This window comes from Lynx canadensis, chromosome C1 (genome assembly GCF_007474595.2).
Source record: "Lynx canadensis isolate LIC74 chromosome C1, mLynCan4.pri.v2, whole genome shotgun sequence".
NCBI classification, from domain to species: domain Eukaryota; kingdom Metazoa; phylum Chordata; class Mammalia; order Carnivora; family Felidae; genus Lynx; species Lynx canadensis.
In genome coordinates this window covers 48,077,488-48,094,423 of record NC_044310.1, presented here as the reverse complement: position 1 = coordinate 48,094,423, position 16,936 = coordinate 48,077,488, and the positions used below count along the sequence as shown (strand labels likewise).

The following is a 16,936-nucleotide window of genomic DNA, read 5'->3' as shown; positions in this document are numbered from 1 at the left end:
TTTCCTCTCTCTAGTATTGTCAATCTATCACTCATTACCAGAACCTTCCTGTCAGCAAGTAGAGCTGTTCAAGCCAATCTCTCTCATCTCCAACGAACCAAGCAACTTTCAACTATTCTTCCTCCTCTACCAACCTCCTCCATTTCTCTTTCTCTCCCTATCAACCAAATTTCTTACAGAGTTGTCTAAATCTGCTGGCTGTTTTCTCAGCTATTATTCTCAGTCTGGCATCCAACTGTCTTGGCTTGAATCCTTACTACACATCTGACTTGCGGCTTGAATCCACACTAGCCAGCTGTGTGACTTTGGGTTCTTAACTTCATGCACCTCAATTTTCCTCTTCCGTGAAAGAGGGGAAAGGGATAACATTCCCTCGTAACGCTGGTGTTGCTATATGTTAATCCGTATTAAACACCTGGCACAGGACCAGGCATCTAATAAGTGCCTGGTACATGTTTGCTATAGTTTTTACTGAATCATTATTTGCTCCTCAACCCTTATCTTTTGCCTTCCCTTTTACAATATAATGAAGTGGGTGGCTCTTGAGTCTCCAAGTCACTTCAGCAAATGGCCAGTTTTCAGCCTTCATTGCCTTATCATCTCCCTGCCCATTACTCCTTAGCTTTCCTAGCAGCTACCACCACATCACCTGACCTGCTGAGACTCCTCTTTCCCAGCTCCAGTTTTGTGTTGCTGCTGGAGTCCTCCGCACATACCCACGGCCCCAAGTACCTCGACGCTGATGACTTCCAAATCCCTATTTCTAGCCTCCTGGCTCCATTTTCTCACTGCTTTCTCCAGGTCTTCGTTCGGATATCTTGGAGGTGTGAACTCATGACCTTCACCTTCTTTTACTTGTTTTAACTCCCCTCTGAAGCATCTGTCTGTCTCTGAACATACCCTCCGACACTCATCCGTTCACTTGCCGTATCTATGGAGCACCTACTATGTTCCAGACTTTCTTCTGTGTGCTAGCGTGTCTTCAAAAATACTGGAGGGAGCTTATAACTAGTACACAAGGAGGGGAAAACGTCAGTGGGACTGAAGATTAAATAAAAGCCCAGATGGGAACAAAATGAACTGAGACAGCGTTCAACATATACACCTCTACAGATGAGTCTCAAATTTGCTTTAAGTCCTCAAGCAGCCAAAGGGATGTAGAACATCCTGCCACTTAGTCAATACAATGCTCACGAGAGACCGAGAAAATCAAGTAATTATTCAGAAAAACTAGGATAAACTGAAAATAGTATGAGGACTGGGGTCAGACAAGATTTTTCCCAGGCGGCCTACATTAGGAGGTGTGTGTGTGTGAGGTCATCTTAATTGCCAGGTGTTACCCAGATATTTCTCTCTCAATGTGGCAGGTAGGTGAACTTAGACCCTCAGAGGTTAAGTGACTCGCGTGATACTAGTTACACAGCGAATAAATGGCAGCATCAGGATTCAAACTCTTATCTAGTATGGCTCTAAAACCTGTTTTCTTTCTATTACCCCAAAGTGCATTTCAAGAATATCCCTCACCCAGAAGCTCAAAGATCTCTACATACAAGATCCATAATAGGGCAACCTATGACATCGCAAAAAACTCTGTATCTGAAAGATCCCCTGGCAGCTTCTGTACTTTCAATTTAAAGACAAATGCATGGTCCTTGGTAGAAAAGAATGGGGGGGAGGGAAGCAGAACATGAAGTATTAATAAACATCGTAAAATCATTACCTGGTCCCTTAAGTAGCCTCTGAAGTAAGGGCAATGGGGAAAAAAAATTGCACGAGGCTTTTTTCCCCTCCTAATAGATTGTACATTTCAGCAGCTAAAAGGGTATGAAAATTTAACGGAATTTTTAATGTCTTTCTAGGTTTTACGATACCACAAAGAGATCATCTTTGTTCTCCTTGCCGTGAGAACAGATGGGTGGCAGGGGTGGTGGGGCCATGACTCACCACCTCCTCATGCCCGCAGAGGCTGTCTGTGCAGCAGGCGAACTTTTGGGATCAATAGGGTTCACAACAATGCAGTATCTGCCAGCAAACCTTGGAGAGGCCATTAGTCAACCAGTGACCTGCCAACCTGACCACAGCGGCCTTCTGATGTGTATTCTCAGAAAGGTTAGCCTATGCTGGGAAACTGAAAAGGTCGTGAGTATCGCACAATCAAAATCCACAGAAGTGGGATGAAGGGCATCGCAGAGGAGCTAGGAAGTCAGGGCTAAGGGCCACCCTGGAAACCAAGGTCACCACCTACCGGCTGGCTGCACGACCAAGATAAGCTGGGTAGAAGAGGCAGCAGCTCTGACAGGCCACATACAACAGCGAAGAGCAGCCACTGGAAACGGCTGCTTTCCAAGAACCCTGAACTAGATAACCTCTAAATGGTTGACAATAATGGCACGAGGTCAGAGGTCCAAGTGGGGTCTAGATGCAAGTCTCAGGTTAATAACTTTCAAAAGAAGGGAAAAATCCAAAACTGACCTGTGAATTTTAATGTGAATGAAACACACACGGCTTTGCAAGAGTCATATTGTCCACTGATTCTCCTCCTGGGATTTCAGAAAAGCCAAGATCATTCTGATCCTCTGTGAGCCGTATCTACAGACCTCTTTTCCCTACACTCAGAGAAAGGGGAGGAGGAGCCTCTGAGATGGCTTGAACCTTTTGTGATCTCCTTCAATCATCTCCTTCAGTCAGCAATCCAGTCAAAGATCTGGATTAGAATCTAGCTCCATCGTTTATTAACGTTTCGGATTTGGGGCAGGCGATTTTATGTTAGACAACCCCAGACTGTCCAACTATTTCCCACATTCACTGGATCTAAATTATCTTCTTTATCTGGGTCATTCTCCTGTAGATGCACTATTTTTTTTTTTGTTGAGGGGTGCAGGGGAGGTGGTCAGTGGTCTTCATAAATGTGAGGCCTGGAATTAGACACAGGATTTTAGATGTAATCTTGACCAGAACTGAGGCTCTTGAGGATGCTGACCTGAACACTGCAGCTATGTTAACACAGCCCTGCCCCAGGAGGCTCTGCGGCCTTGTGGTCAGATATGCAGGCTCTAGAGAAGACCTACCTGGCTCTATTCCTTATTGTGTGACCTGCAACTCATTTAAACTCTCTGTGCCTCAGTTTCCTCATCAGTAAAGTACAACAGTACCTACCTAGACTGGCTAAAAGGATTAAATAAGTTAATAGTTATAAAGCATATAAGAGTGACTTGTACATAAGAAGTACTCAACAAATATTTGGCTCATCGCTCCTTAGCCATCAAGCATTCCCTATGAAATCTAGGTTACTAGTGAGATCACGCGTACGTCATTGAGAAGCTATTTTTTTTTCTTGAGGTATAACTGACATATAACATTATATGAGTATCAAGTGTACAACATAATGATTTGAAATTTCTATCTATTGTGAAATAATGACATTACGTCTAGTTAACATTTGTCATCTTACTACAATTTTTCTTACGATGAGGACTTTTAAGATCAATTCTCTCAGCAATTTTCAAATATATTATAAATACATATTTATTATTTATATATTTATATACATCAAATATATTATTTCAAATAGTATTATTAACTATACTCACCAGGCCATACATACATCCCTAGGACTTACTGTTCTAACTGGAAGTTTGTACCTTTTGACCACATTTACCCATTTCACCCACCTGCCACCCTGCCTTGCAACCACCATCTGCTCTGTGTATCTTTGAGCTGCTTTTTTCCTTCTTAAGATCTCACTTAAGAGTGAGACCATATGGTATTTGTCTTTTTCTGATTCATCTCCCTGAGCGTAATGCCCCCAAGATCCACCCATGTTGTCACACATGGCAAGATTTCATTCTTCTTTGTAGCTGAATTATATTCCATTGTGTGTATGCACACACCCATACACACACACACAGCACATCTTCTTTATCCCTTCATCCACCGATGAACACTTAGGTTGCTTCCATGTCTTGGTTATTATAAATAATGCTGCAGTAAACATGATGGGGGGGCATATAATAATGCCCACAAGTGGAATTGGGGGGATCATTTCTACTTTTTGAGGAAACTCTGCACAGGTTTTTCATAGTAGCTGCACCAATTTACACTCACACCAACAGTGCACGAGGATTCCTTTTTCTTCACATCCTTGCCCACACTTGTTATTCCCTGTCTTTGTGACACTAGCCGCTCTGACAGGCATGAAGCGGTATGTCACAGTGGCTTTGATTTGCATTTCCCCGGTGATGAGTGATGTTGAACATGTTTTCACGTACTTTTTGGCCATCCCTATGTCTTCTTTAGAAAAGATACACCGTTGTTTAATTTTATTTTCTATTTTATAATGTCTGTTCAGATCTTTTGCCCATTCCTTCCTTGTATTTTTTAATGAAAAGACATAACTCTGAATTTATCCCTGATAAAAATTCACCTTGTTAATTTTAGCTAACCCTTCCAATCTGTTGTTTAAAAAGAAATTTGGATTATGTTATTTAATGTATTATTTAGGGTTCCCTGTTTTATATCACTTAATATTTACTCAGCAAGTCCTCTATGTGTTATCTAACTTGCTGATTGAAAATATTAACAAGGGCAGGTTAAAATGCAATGCTGCGTGTCATACCACCAGGGACTCACAATGAATTGAGATTAAGTACTTTATCAATGGTCTTTGAGATAGTTTCTCAGTCATTTGGGAATATATTCTGAACATATCATTCATTCCAAATTCCCTTATTTTAATTACGAGAAAACTGTTAGAAATTCTTCAAAAATGTATAGCAAACAAGATACATTCCTTCTCTGCCATTTTATTGATCAGTAGTGTTCTCAAAATTCTAATTAACCCATTTATTTTTTCAATAATATTCAATGAGCAGTTATTTTGTCAATAAAAAAAATACATACAAGAATAAGGTAATGAGACAGTGACAAGTACCAAAAGGAAAATACAAGAGAGAAATAGAATACTGTTAGAGCAGTGAACAGAGTGGTAGCTCAGAAGGTAAGGGAAGGCTCTTCTCTAATGACATTTAAGCTGAGATATGAACAAAGAGAAAAGGATAACCATGCCAATATTTTGAAAAAGAGCAAACCAGATAGAGGGCTGAATTAAGGCAAAGGCTACGTATGCTAGAAATGTCTGAAGAACAGAAAGAATATCATTGATGTTGGATGGTAAATAAGTGGGCGCATGGCAAGCAATAAAAGAAAGGGGGGAGAAGGAGTGAGCTACTGTGTAGGACTTTGTAGAACATGTCACCGAATTCAGATTCTTTTTCTAAGTGTAATGGAAAGCCACTAGAAGAATTTGGGAATAAGAATAGCATGATCTGATTTACATTATTAAAATAATATTCCAGATGCTGTAGCAATGGATTATCAGAGGAAAGAACATAATCTAGGAAACCAATTAAGAGTCTGGTACACTAATCCTGCAAAATATGAAAATACTTTGAGCTAGGATGCTAACAGTGAAGAGGGGTAAGAATGATCTAATTTAGGGTTCATTTTGAACCCAAGCAAAAAGAACTTATTGACAAATTGAATACAAGGGGTAAGAGAAAGAGAAGTGTGGAGAATGACTTCGAGGTTTGGGTCCTCACTGAACGAGAGAACTGTTGTACCTTATACGGAGACAGAGGACACCACAGGAGGAGCATGTTGGGTGGTTGGGCTGTGTGGGCAAATCAAGAGTTCTGTGTTGGATCTCAATGTCTCCCATCCACCAATCTATCCAGCATTTACTTAGTGGTGATGCTGGGCAGAGGAGACAATAAGAACAGTCCAGTTGAGGATACAAGAGAAGAGAGACAAGATGTAAGCACTAGGTGTTACTGGAGCTTAGACTATGCCCAACAATCTAAAGAAGGAGACTGTTACTGAGAAAGGAATTTCCAGAACAGGCAACATCTAAGGTTAGGTCAGCAGAATTCATTCATAGTGAACCTGTGCTATTTCCCAATGACATCCCCTTTACAATCATATGCAAAATCATCAAAACCAAGGTCTATCATTAGCAGGAAGCACATAGGTCAATGGTTTTTAGGGATCAAATTTTTGGAAAACTAGGAGCAGTACCTCACCTGAGCAGCAATTCAACCTTGCTCTCAGGGCCTCCAAGATCACATCTGCAACTTACTTTCCTACTTGTAGATGCCCAGCTGAACATGAATATACAAAGCTGACTGGGACAGTCAAAATACTCCCTTAGCTTTCTCTCAACCACACTCAGTCTGAATGAAGCTAGCTCTATGAGATAATGATTTCAGGGAATTTGCATCCCATTCGCTTTCAATGTACTCAGCTCTGGCCACAATGGTCTTCCTTCACCATGCTCCCTCCTGCCACAGTCATTGCAAATGCTGTTCCTTAACAGCAACACTGTTCCCAAACCTCTTAACACAGTCTGTGCATATCAACCTCATCTAAATATCAATTCCTCAAACATGCCCTAGATTCCCTGACAAGGCCATATCCCATTATTATACACTCTTAATGCCCCCTTTACCATTCCCTGTAGCATTTACCTCAGTGCCAATTTTGTGATTGATTGGCTTATGCATTCTTTACTACATTAAAAACTCCAGGAAGGCAGGATCCATGCTGGTTTTGGTTCATCATTATTCTCCAGCAGGGAGCATGATGCCAAGCATTAAGTTAATGAGTGAGAACAAAGAAGGAATATAAGAGTTTTTCCTCTCTCTTTTTATCCAATCATAAATATGATCTGATCTTTGTAAACCATTAACCCAATCTTGTCTTTCTTCATGTGAATATAGTTATCCAAAGTCCTTCTTGGTTGGCCACAGAATTTGGTATTAGGGGAGCCCAATATTAGCTTCCTTTATCACTATGATATTTTACATAGCATTGAATTTCCTCATGTCAGCTAAGTTAGCTACTGTTTACTGGGGTCTTACCAGGAGTCAGTTTACATACATCATCATTCCATTACGAAGCCCATGGAAGGTAGGTATTCCTACACCTGTTTATTAGATACAATCAAGGTTCATAGAGGCTGAGTGACTTGCCCAAGGTCGTATAGTCAATGAGTGGTGATTCTGGGATTTGATTATAGGTCATTCTGACTCAAAAACTTCTAACTTCTAGTTTCTCCAAGTGTAAATCTGGAGTAAAATAGTTTTTACTCCAGTGGGAAAGTAAGTGTGACTATGCATGAAAAGAAACACTCTTTTGAAGTCATAAAGCACTATAGGAACATTAGTCACTGAGTTTCTTAGCTAATTATCACCTATGTATCCTGTATTTTTTCTTTGCCTATGGATATGTGCCCTTCTGTTCATGAGAAAAAGCTAAAGATCACCAGTTATGGGACTAAAGAATTTAGGAAATCCTATAATTCTGGTTAAGATAACCTCTCAAGGAGGTAAGACTTCAATGTGATGATGACTTTGAAACAGAAGTCTGATTATTTTATTACATGCTGCTTGGAAGAAAAGCTGTGTGAACCTGAGGGTAGAACTAAGAAAAGCATTCCCCAAAGTCAGAAGAAGTTGGCAGTAATTACATGGGATCAGTCATGGGGTACTGGCTTTGGCAGACATGATCTATCACCTACGTGAGAATCTGAGTTCAAGACACTGAACAGTTATGAAGACAGTAAGAAGCGGCATTTTTTTTTTTTGAAGACTTAACTATGTGCTAGGATCTTTACCTGCATTATTTCTTTCAGTCCTCATAATATACCAGTTAAAGCTCAGGAAAATCAAGTAACTCACCCAACAATATGGCAGAGCCTACATGGCTTGCAGATAATGGAGGAAAAACTGAACTCGGGCCTGATACTGGTGACCAAACTCTTAGCCCTTAAAATAGGCAACAGCTAATATTCCTAGATCCAACTATCCCTTGTTGCTTGGACAAAGTCCAATTCCTGCATTTGCAAGGCTGAAGACTGGACAATGGATTCGGTGCATTCACGTATGTAAGCCTGTCCCTCAGTGACCTTCTAGTGCTTAGCCCCTTTCAAATGACAGTAACCAGACTGGTTAAATGACAAGGAAAGGTGGCATGGAGTAGTGGAACAACCACAGGACTGGGGGGGAGGGGGGTCGGGAGACCTGGTTTCCAGTTTCAGCTCTGTCACTAAAGTGCTCCAAGACCAAGGAAGTTCACCCTACCTCACTGAATCTTTCATCAACAAAACAGGGCGAGAGCAAAATCTCTATGATCTCTTTCAGCTCGGCTATTCTCTGAACTGCCCAGCAGTAGTAAGAGAAGTTGGAAGCCGACCTCATTTTTGGGGGGGGCTTCCAATTATCTTCCAGATGCCACAGTGAAAGGAATAGCTGTTCCATGAAACCTTAGACACAGTGAGACTTCTAAAAGCCATTACGTTACAACATGATGTGGTCATCGCTGCTCCCTTGCCCTCCTGGCTCTGCAGGGCTATTCCTGGAAGGGCCAGCAACTGAAACGGTACTTCTGGGAATCTAAGAGTGGCAGTGGTGGGTCGGGGGAGCACAACTACTTTTTTCAGGCTCAACAGGCAGGGAACAGAGTGTTGAGACAGTAAAGACTGTTGCCCTGATGGTGCCAAAATATATTTAAAAAATGATAACTAACAGGTCTACAGGCTTTGTAAGCCACACTGAACTATGACCTCTGATACCTCCTTTCCGCTCCATAACAAACCTTTATGGTATAGAGGTAGGCAGTGGGTACTGTATAGCAATTAGAGGAAAGAAACAGATTTGGGGTGCTCATGTGTGCATGCACAACCATTTTCAGAGGAGCTACAAAACTTCTAAAACTGCCCACCATGTTATTTACAGCACTGGTAGGAGTAATAATTGGAACCATCTCTTGAGAGGAAGGGAGCCAATCTTGTGACATTGGGTCTCTTACCAGGGGCCCCCTCTCTAAGGAAGGATAGAAACCCAATTAGAAATTAAACCCAGTCCCCTCTCCTTTCCTACCCCAGATCCAGTATGCTCCAGCCATGTCCAACAATTTGTGGACACCTACAGTCTTCTGTGCCTCCATATCTTCACCTGGGCTGTTTCTTCTGCCTTGAAAATCATTTACCTGCTTTGCTTAAAAAACTACTACTCATATTTTTTAGATATCTCAAATGCCATCTCATAAGAATTCCTTATGAGGTGTCAAGGTATTCCTTGATAACACCTCAAATTGTAAATTCCTTCTCTGCTGCCCCATAGTACTTTAAGTATGTCTAGACTTACTGAAAAACAAGAACAACACTGAGATTATTGTTTTATTTACCTCCCCTCTCTGCTCAATAGACACGAGATGCCCAAGGGCATGGATCATGGTGAATATATTTTTCTTTCGTACTTAACCTAGCACCTGGCACATAGGAGACACTCAGTAGTGTGGCTGTTTGGATGGATGCATGATTGGAAGGATCACTAACTAACAAGAAGACTTCTAGGTCATCCTCCATCAGGCAGAAATTTGATTTTAAAGGATAAAATAAGATAGTACAATACTCAGAGGATATGAACTTGTCTCAGGTACTGAAAACACCCTGTTTTATCACCTGGACAGGAATGAAAAGGGTAATAAGAGAAAGTGGGATAAGACCAAAGGCTCAGGGTGATGGGCAAAGGCAAAGCCCAGTCAAAAACACCCGTAGGTAAGGTCTCCCCCAAGACATGGGAGATAGTATTGTAGAAGACCCCACAGAGCCTAGAAAATGCTGGGATTACCTGTGGCCAACGATGTCTACAGACCTTCCAAAATATATTACTAAAAAAAGCACTAACATCCCATGATACCAAGATGGAACAGCAGTTCAGCAAAACTCTATGTGAAAAGTCTCACATTCTAAGAAATGAACGGACAAATCTTTGCAAACATGTCTAGTTCTATTGGGAGAACTCAGACCACTGGGTATTAAAGTCCTTTGGCTTTAGCCCTTTGTTTGGGAGACGCAGGACGTACGGATCCCCCTACTTCTCCGCCATGTTGGCCAAGTCCCTGATCACTGGGTATTAATAGCTTTAAAAGGATTTTATAATACCCACAACTATGGATGATAAGAGATCCCTGCATTCAGGTTCCCAACACTGGCCACGATGCATATTACTAATATAAACCCCTTATGCATGTTTCTACAAAGGGATTTCCTCTTCTCTCCCTCAGGATGGAGTAAGCATTAATGTGAACAATCATTCATGCTCGTATACTCTTACTTATTCCATCCATGAGAAGGAGGATAGCTTAGCTCATCCAGGAGACTTGGGGGGGGGGGGGAAACAACCTCCCCGGGGCCATGTTAAAAAGGAAGTACAGTCACTGCCTTGAAATGGAGTCAGCACAGGCCTGGCATGTGTTGCTCTTCTTGAACCACCTATACCCAGGCCAGTGAGGGAGGGGCAGAGAGAGAGACACACACAGAATCCAAAGCAGGCTCCAGGCTCCATGCTTCCAGCTGTCAGCACAGAGCCCGACGCAGGGCTCGAACCCATGAACTGTGAAATCATGACCTGAGCCGAAGTCACACGCTCAACTGACTGAGCCACCCAGGCGCCCCATCAATTGTTTAGACTTTAGGACAGAACGGTAGTGAATCCTGGCCCAGCTATGTCCTCAACACATACTTGTGATTAGCCAGGATTCTTTACCTACAACGTGAAGCCTACGTGACAAAAATACCTACAATGTAGCTTTAGTTAACTGCGGGTTTATTTTACTCTTTGGAAAAGTGATATTCATAATCTTCTTAAAATAAGATTTTGTTTGTTTTTGTTTTGTTTGCTCTGAAGGAGTTAGAAATGTTTCTCATCATGGAAAAGTCTCAGAGAGATTTTGTTACAGGAATGAGGTTGAACTGCCGCTATCATTCTGGTTCGGGTGTGTCTTTCCAAGAGTCCCTTCTTAAGTGGTAAATCGATTTGTGAAGAAAGGACTGTGAACATTGAAATTACGAAAAGAAATCACTGTCGCCTAGTGATATCAAATAATTCAAAACAATTTATGGGGAGTGCATTACGTATTTCGGACAACTGAGGCCAAAAAAGGAATTGTTTATCAAATCCTCCATTCAAACATACATTCACTCACTCAACAAGTACTTCATCAGTATCTACCACGTGCCAGAGAGTAGCCAGTGTCCTGTGCGTCTCCCAGAGGGAGAGAAATGAAGTTTAAAAATACAGCACTCCTCCTCTTAAGGAAGTGTTTTCCTTCACATATGCTGTATCTTCAATTTTGCCTCTCACTTAACAGTTAGTAACTCCTTGTACTTGAGCTTTACGTCTCTTTTTTGCCTGGGTTTCCTGACCCCAAATAATGAATGATCTGGAAGCTAACACACTGAACCCTCTTACATAACAAAGCTCTCTCTGCACTGCAAATCATCACTCTGTAATCAAGCCATGTTGCGCACATGAGTTTCCACGAAGTGGCCTGCCCCAGCAACACAGCTAAGCACTCTACCCAGGAAGTAAAAAGGCAACTGGGAAGTGCTGAAAGAGATCCTGGAAAATAGATGACAGCAGATGGGATGCTGTGTGTTTTCCTAAGCATCCTTGCTCCTCACTGATCTCTTCCTTGATAGATATTTAGGATCAGATGGGTGATCTGGGGAGTGATTCTCATGGAACTGAAGGTCAACATTTATTGGAACAGACTTTTGTTGGACTATGGGTAGATGATTCCTGCAAAACACTGGATTTGGGTGTTTCCCATCAATTCTCAACATTCATTTCATTAGTACAGTTTCAATTATAAAGAAACGCCTATGGGGCGCCTGGGTGGCTCAGTCGGTTAAGCGTCCAACTTCAGCACAGGTCATGATCTCACGGTTCATGAGTTTGAGCCCGCGTCAGGCTCTGTGCTGACAGCTCAGAGCCTGGAGCCTGCTTCGGATTCTGTGTCTCCCTCTCTCTCTCTGCCCCTCCCCTGCTCATGCTCTGTCTCTCTCTGTCTCAAAATAAATAAAAAAACATTTTAAAAATTTTTAAAAAACGAAAGAAATGTCTACTGTAGTCTTTTGATTCACAAAAGGATTTTTTCCCCCATACTTGTATCATGTTCCCAAATCCAATCTTCCAAATATTCCTTGAAAGAAGGCATTAGGTAGTAATATTTTAGCTTTGGAAATTTGCATGTAAGTTACTTACAACATTGTAAATTTCTTCCCCTGTCCTTCAAATGCTCCGTATAAATACTGCATTTGATCCTTAACTTACACTTCATCAATAATTCATTTCAAAAATATCCCTCCGTAAGACCATCAGCTGCTGAGGTGTTCGGTTTTCGGGGAAAGCACTTATTTACTGCATGAGCCCAGGAAGGCTGGTAAAGACTAGGCTAAAAGCTCCGCATGGAGCGAATTATGGTAATTGAATTAATGCTCAAATCCACAAAGCTCTACTCAAATCTGCTGAAAGGTTTTGCACTTTATTGCCCACATCTTGACAGGCAATGAGTCCACTGGAATTGTTTAACACTTCATAAGGAGGCTTCCCAGATTAATTTCTCATCGTTACAAGAATTACTGAAGAATGTCTGGAGGTATCTTCCAGAGCAATCTTTCAAAGTCAACACTGAGAGTTAACAACCTCTTTACTATCTTCCACTTTTGGTTCACCGAAACTACAAGTTCAAGTCACCAGAAATGAAAATCAAAGGAAACATCACATAAATAATTTTGATGAATGGGTAAGTTTTAATTCACGTATGGCAATATTCTGGTTAATGATACGTCTCCTTAGGACATCCATTAAAAATCCATTAACTTAACAGGCTAAATCTAATAAAGTTACTCTGGAAATTTTCTGCTAGATTAACATTATGGATTATTAACGAATATTTCCTGTAGGTATTGCTCTATTAGCAAACTGAATATACCAATTAAACACGGGTTTTGTGTCAGGGTTGGGGGAAGACCAAAACATTAAAAAAAAAAAAAAAAAATAGTTGAAGTTAGACCCAAGTTGCCAAAGATACTACAAAAATCAGTAAAAATCATTATAGCTTTTATTTTTGAGAGAGAGAGAGAGAGAGAGAAAGACATAGAGAGAAGGAGACACAGAATCCAAAGCAGGTTCTAGGCTCTGAGCTGTCAGCACAGAGCCCAATGAGGGCCTCCAACTCATGATCTGAGCTGAAGTTGGATGCTTAACTGACTGAGCCACCCAGGCGCCTATCATTATAGCTTTTAAAAGCAAAAAGTGCCAACCTACCAGGACCAGCCATCTCAATTTATCTACTTACTAATCAAATAGTAAAATTTATCCACTTACTAATCAGATAGTAAAATTTATCCACTTATTAATCAAATAGTAACTGAGCTACTAAACTGTGCCATGCCCTGTGCCAGCACTGAGGACACAAAGGTAAATTAGTGAAAATCCTGACGTCAAGGAGCTCACAGTCTAGCATGGAATCAAGACACACACAGGTAACCAACGTGTATTATAATAAGATATGGCCAATATACCATGGGAACACTCAGAAGGAACAACCAAATTTGAGGGATAGTGGGGAGCATGAGTAAAAGAAGTTGAAATTTGTGTTCCAATATGATATCACCTCCTTCTAGGGCCTCCCATTGGAAGGTCTTTGATCCTGACTTATCATTTATTGCTTCTACATGTGGTTAAATGAGATTATTTATCAAATTCTTGTCTGCAAACAGGGAAACACTATTTTTGTCACTGACTGTGAGAATTACATGCAACAAGGTATGAGAAAGCACATAGACATGTGCTTGAAATACAGAAGGGGAAGCAGGGTTGGTACTGATCTGCTGCTTACTATTCATAGGCACCCACTGAATATTAATGGCAAGTCAAGATAGCAAAACGGCTGGAGTAGGATTTGGAATCATTCAAACGCGGGTCTGAATTCTGCTTCTACCGCTTGCAACTTATACAGCCATCATTTAAACACCGTTCCCTTTTCTGACCCTCAGTTTCTTCAGCTGAAGAAAATACAATAAAACAGCTCTGTTACACAGTTGTAAAAATTTAACAAGATAAGGGTTGTAATACAACAGTATCATGTCTGGGAAGCAGTAAGCTATTAGTGTTAATTGCTACCATTTACTCTGTCTTCACAGGTAAGACTGTAGAGATATGGAAACATTACTAGACTTATCTAAGTTGAAACCATCAGTGACAGAACTAGAACTGCCCTAGCTCCCAGTTCAGTGTTTTATTTTTTTTTGGGGACAGAGAGAGACAGAGCATGAACGGGGGAGGGGCAGAGAGAGAGGGAGACACAGAATCGGAAACAGGCTCCAGGCTCTGAGCCATCAGCCCAGAGCCCGATGCGGGGCTTGAACTCACGGACCGCGAGATCGTGACCTGGCTGAAGTCGGACGCTTAACCAACTATGCCACCCAGGCGCCCCGCCAGTTCAGTGTTTTAGACCCATCTTGCCTGTACCCCTCAATTAGATGACAAAACACCCTCCCCTAGCACTCAGTCCTAAAGGTTCTTCAAGGTAGCAAGCTCATGGGGTGCCTCTAGAACAAAAGATTGGGAACTCAGGACCTGATGGCCCTGCTTTAACTCTAATGACCAGTACACTAATACCCTGGTGCTATGGGCTGAATTTGTGTCCCCAAGTTCCCATGGTGAAGCCCTAATCCCCAAGGTGACTATACCTGGTGATATGGTAGGTGGGACATAATGAAGGTAAAATGAGGTCAAAGGGTGGGACCCTGACCCAACAGGATTTGTGTCCTTAGAAAAAGAAACACCAGTGAGCATTCTCTTGTGCACACTCTTTCTCTGCATATGTAGAAAGAAGAGGTCATGTGAACAAATGTGAGAGGCAGCTGCCAACAAGCCAAGAAAAGAGGCCTCAGCATTAAACTTACCTTGTTGGCACTTTGACTTTGGACTTCCCAGTCTCCAGAAGGGTAGAAGTTCCTTTCCATTGCTATAAGTCGCTCAGCCTATGGTGTTGTTATAGTAGCTTTAGTGGTCTAGGACCCGGGACAGTTCTTTGCCACCATTTTCTCTTAACTCTTGCCACCTGTCTCGGTTCTAACAACCTTGCCTGTGTCTCACACATTCCGTCAGCATCCATTTATCAGTAACGCCTGTGCCAAGACACTTACGGGTAAGGCACAGCGGTCCCTGCCCTCTAGAAGCTTTCAGCTGAGCATCAGCTTCTATGCGGCTGCCCATTCTCCTTGGGAAAAGGAAGCACTGTCTAAAACCCCCACCTGCTTGGCAGGAGCCCCAACATGCCACCCTCTAGCCAGCTCACTCAGCCCCCACCATAAAAGACCGACCCTGGTCCCCGTCACTGTCCAAGCTGCTGCCTCCAAATGGCCAGACCACCCAGAATTTTATTTTATTTTATTTTTTTTAATTTTTTTTTTTCAACGTTTATTTATTTTTGGGACAGAGAGAGACAGAGCATAAACGGGGGAGGGGCAGAGAGAGAGGGAGACACAGAATCGGAAACAGGCTCCAGGCTCTGAGCCATCAGCCCAGAGCCCGACGCGGGGCTCGAACTCACGGACCGCGAGATCGTGACCTGGCTGAAGTCGGACGCTTAACCGACTGCGCCACCCAGGCGCCCCCCACCCAGGATTTTAAAGCCAACCATCGTATTAGTCATATGAATACTTAAAATATTAACTCTTTTTTACACCCTATGAAATTATATTCCACTGAGATCCCATCACACCCTACTCCCGTCCAGGTAGGCACACTTGTTCCAGTCTACTTAATGTTGGCTTTGGGTGCTCAATATTGGGACTGCTGCCCAATCCTTCTGGAGGCCACCATATACCCACACCAGTTGCCTCCATCTCATGTGTCCCATAGGCAGTCTGTTTGGTAGGAATGTGTGGAATTAGAGACCCTAGTTCTAATACTGACTTGACAACTGAAGAGCGGACAAGGAACTGAATCTCAGTCTCCCCATCCATAAAATGGGAACAGCTAGCTACACTACCAGGTCTGTGAGGGCCAAATGAGACAATGTATATAAGTCACCTACCAAAGGACTCAGAATGTAGCTGATGAAGAAGAAAGCTGCTTTGCCGTATTCCTCTCATCCCTGGTCCTGACCTCTTCCCCTTCTCCACCAGCTCAGATCCAGAGATGGTTTCAACTGTGCCACAGCAATTCCAGAATGGCTCTTTGTGCATACTACTATGACTGTTCTTTTTCCCCAGACTTAGCAATTTGTAGTTGAACAGACCACAGACAACCAAGGTATGTTGCCTACCACATGGTAGTGCAGGGGCTACCTGAGTCTCTCATGTTTCTATCCTTGAACTTTAATTTTTTTTTTTACATTTATTTTTTGATAGAGAATGAGCATGAGCAGGGGAGGGGCAGAAACAGAGGGAGACACAGAATTCAAAGCAGGCTCCAGGCTCTGAGCTGTCAGCACAGAGCCCGACGCAGGGCTCGAACCCACGAACCGTGAGATCATGACCTGAGCTGAAGTTAGATGCTTAACTGACTGAGCCACTCAGGTGCCCAATCCTTGAACTTTAATAGATGGGTCATGAGGACTCCACACCAGAGAAAGGTGAAAGTGGAATAATCTATTGTGTGACTCAGTTATTAAGGACAGTCAGAATGTGTAGCTGACACCAGTTTTTTGCCAACATTCAATAACACAACTCTCAAGTTTTAGCTGGTCATGCACATGGACACATGGCTGCCTGGCCAATGACCACATTTCCCAACCACCCCTACAGCCTAGCTGGGTCTTATGAACAAGGGCTGGTCAGTGGGATGTGATCAGAAATGACGTGGCTCATTTCCAGGTTATGCACTCTCCAGAAGAACATGGATGGATTTCTCAGTCCTTTTCATTCGTCCCACTCACTGGCTGGGAACTGATGAGAACTGGAGTAACTACCTTGGACCCAAAGTTGGAGGTAATGTTATGACAATGGCTGAGCTGGCCTGACAGTTACTTACCTCTATTCTATCACAAAGAGAATGACCTTCCATCTTGTTTAACCCACTGT

The 16,936-nt window shown here is 42.3% G+C and overlaps 1 protein-coding gene across 13 annotated transcripts in view; it reads right to left on the bottom strand.

Moving 5' to 3' along the window:
- Positions 1 to 16,936, bottom strand: part of FGGY (FGGY carbohydrate kinase domain containing) — a 417,073-nt gene that overhangs the window by 247,251 nt on the left and 152,886 nt on the right. The gene's annotated exons all lie outside the window — the stretch shown is intronic.